Here is a 2500-nt window from a genome sequence, read left to right on the forward strand (position 1 = left end):
AGTCCGAGGAAAGCATTTTGCCATGTGTTTCTTGCTCATCATCAAAACTTTAAACTATTATTTGAACCTTCTCACCTTCTCTGTCCAGTCCCAGGGCTTATAATTCTTTCTGTCTGACGACAAGCAGCAGCAGCAACAGAATAAGAGAAGTAAAATAAAAAACTCTCCCGCCTGCAGCCATACCACCCTGAAAGTGCCCGATTTCATCTGATCTTGGAAGCTAAGCAGGGTTGGGCCTGGTTAGTACCTGGATGGGAGACCACCTGGGAATAACAGGTGTTGTAGGCTTTTTCTTCTCTCACAGTCCGAGGAAAGCTTTTTGCCATGTGTTTCTTGCTCATCATCAAAGCTTTAAACCTTTATTTGAACCTTCTCACCTTCTCACCTTCTCTGTCCTGTCCCAGGGCTTATAATTCTTTCTGTCTGACGACAAGCAGCAGCAGCAGCAGCAGCAGCAGCAACAGCAGCAGCAGCAGCAACAGCAGCAGCAGCAGCAGCAGCAGCAACATCAGCAGCAGCAACAGAATAAGAGAAGTAAAATAAAACGTTCTCACGCCTACGGCCATACCACCCTGAAAGCGCCCAATCTTGTCTGATCTTGGAAGCTAAGCAGGGTTGGGCCTGGTTAGTACCTGGATGGGAGACCACCTGGGAATAACAGGTGTTGTAGGCTTTTTCTTCTCTCACAGTCCGAGGAAAGCATTTTGCCATGTGTTTCTTGCTCATCATCAAAGCTTTAAACCTTTATTTGAACCTTCTCACCTTCTCACCTTCTCACCTTCTCTGTCCTGTCCCAGGGCTTATAATTCTTTCTGTCTGACGACAAGCAGCAGCAGCAGCAGCAGCAGCAGCAGCAACAGCAGCAACAGCAGCAACAGCAGCAGCAGCAACAGCAGCAGCAGCAACAGCAGCAGCAACAGAATAAGAGAAGTAAAATAAAACACTCTCACGCCTACAGCCATACCACCCTGAAAGCGCCCAATCTTGTCTGATCTTGGAAGCTAAGCAGAGTTGGGCCTGGTTAGTACCTGGATGGGAGACCGCCTGGGAATACCAGGTGTTGTAGGCTTTTTCTTCTCTCACAGTCCGAGGAGAGCTTTTTGCCATGTGTTTCTTGCTCATCATCAAAGCTTTAAACCTTTATTTGAACCTTCTCACCTTCTCTGTCCTGTCCCAGGGCTTATAATTCTTTCTGTCTGACGACAAGCAGCAGCAGCAGCAGCAGCAGCAACAGCAGCAACAGCAGCAACAGCAGCAACAGCAGCAGCAGCAACAGAATAAGAGAAGTAAAATAAAACGTTCTCACGCCTACGGCCGTACCACCCTGAAAGCGCCCAATCTTGTCTGATCTTGGAAGCTAAGCAGGGTTGGGCCTGGTTAGTACCTGGATGGGAGACCACCTGGGAATACCCGGTTTTGTAGGCTTTTTCTTCTCTCACAGTCCGAGGAGAGCTTTTTGCCATGTGTTTCTTGCTCATCATCAAAGCTTTAAACCTTTATTTGAACCTTCTCACCTTGTCACCTTCTCTGTCCTGTCCCAGGGCTTATAATTCTTTCTGTCTGACGACAAGCAGCAGCAGCAGCAGCAGCAGCAACAGCAGCAACAGCAGCAACAGCAGCAGCAGCAACAGCAGCAACAGCAGCAGCAACAGAATAAGAGAAGTAAAATAAAACACTCTCACGTACAGCCATACCACCCTGAAAGCGCCCAATCTTGTCTGATCTTGGAAGCTAAGCAGGGTTGGGCCTGGTTAGTACCTGGATGGGAGACCGCCTGGGAATACCAGGTGTTGTAGGCTTTTTCTTCTCTCACAGTCCGAGGAAAGCTTTTTGCCATGTGTTTCTTGCTCATCATCAAAGCTTTAAACCTTTATTTGAACCTTCTCACCTTGTCACCTTCTCTGTCCTGTCCCAGGGCTTATAATTCTTTCTGTCTGACGACAAGCAGCAGCAGCAGCAGCAGCAGCAGCAACAGCAGCAACAGCAGCAGCAGCAGCAGCAGCAACAGCAGCAACAGCAGCAACAGCAGCAACAGCAGCAGCAGCAACAGAATAAGAGAAGTAAAATAAAACGTTCTCCCGCCTACGGCCATACCACCCTGAAAGCGCCCAATCTTGTCTGATCTTGGAAGCTAAGCAGGGTTGGGCCTGGTTAGTACCTGGATGGGAGACCACCTGGGAATACCAGGTGTTGTAGGCTTTTTCTTCTCTCACAGTCCGAGGAAAGCTTTTTGCCATGTGTTTCTTGCTCATCATCAAAACTTTAAACTATTATTTGAACCTTCTCACCTTCTCACCTTCTCTGTCCTGTCCCAGGGCTTATAATTCTTTCTGTCTGACGACAAGCAGCAACAGCAGCAACAGCAGCAGCAGCAACAGCAGCAACAGCAGCAACAGCAGCAGCAACAGCAGCAGCAGCAGCAGCAGCAACAGAATAAGAGAAGTAAAATAAAATACTCTCCCGCCTGCAGCCATACCACCCTGAAAGTGCCCGATTTCAT

General features: G+C 48.3%; 7 non-coding genes across 7 annotated transcripts in view; all 7 read left to right on the forward strand.

Annotated features, from left to right (window-relative positions):
- The first annotated feature begins 169 nt into the window (after positions 1-169).
- Positions 170-288, forward strand: LOC149293811 (5S ribosomal RNA). Its single transcript, XR_016275986.1, has one exon. It is a non-coding gene; the product is annotated as a 5S ribosomal RNA (ribosomal RNA).
- Positions 289-554: 266 nt separating this feature from the next.
- On the forward strand, positions 555-673 carry LOC149293812 (5S ribosomal RNA). The gene has a single exon (XR_016273178.1). It is a non-coding gene; the product is annotated as a 5S ribosomal RNA (ribosomal RNA).
- A 277-nt stretch (positions 674-950) lies between these two features.
- On the forward strand, positions 951-1069 carry LOC149293813 (5S ribosomal RNA). Its single transcript, XR_016274419.1, has one exon. It is a non-coding gene; the product is annotated as a 5S ribosomal RNA (ribosomal RNA).
- A 237-nt stretch (positions 1070-1306) lies between these two features.
- On the forward strand, positions 1307-1425 carry LOC149293814 (5S ribosomal RNA). The gene has a single exon (XR_016277071.1). It is a non-coding gene; the product is annotated as a 5S ribosomal RNA (ribosomal RNA).
- Positions 1426-1680: 255 nt separating this feature from the next.
- Positions 1681-1799, forward strand: LOC149293815 (5S ribosomal RNA). The gene has a single exon (XR_016276718.1). It is a non-coding gene; the product is annotated as a 5S ribosomal RNA (ribosomal RNA).
- Positions 1800-2080: 281 nt separating this feature from the next.
- Positions 2081-2199, forward strand: LOC149293816 (5S ribosomal RNA). Its single transcript, XR_016272752.1, has one exon. It is a non-coding gene; the product is annotated as a 5S ribosomal RNA (ribosomal RNA).
- Positions 2200-2462: 263 nt separating this feature from the next.
- The window catches only part of LOC149293817 (5S ribosomal RNA), a 119-nt gene continuing 81 nt past the window's right edge, over positions 2463-2500 (forward strand). Inside the window, exon 1 of the ribosomal RNA XR_016275987.1 lies at positions 2463-2500. This exon is cut by the window's right edge and continues 81 nt beyond it. This is a non-coding gene — a ribosomal RNA (5S ribosomal RNA).

Source organism: Sceloporus occidentalis, unplaced genomic scaffold (genome assembly GCF_023333645.1).
Source record: "Sceloporus occidentalis isolate IW3139 unplaced genomic scaffold, rSceOcc1.0.p SCAF_38, whole genome shotgun sequence".
Classification (NCBI taxonomy): Eukaryota; Metazoa; Chordata; class Lepidosauria; order Squamata; family Phrynosomatidae; genus Sceloporus; species Sceloporus occidentalis.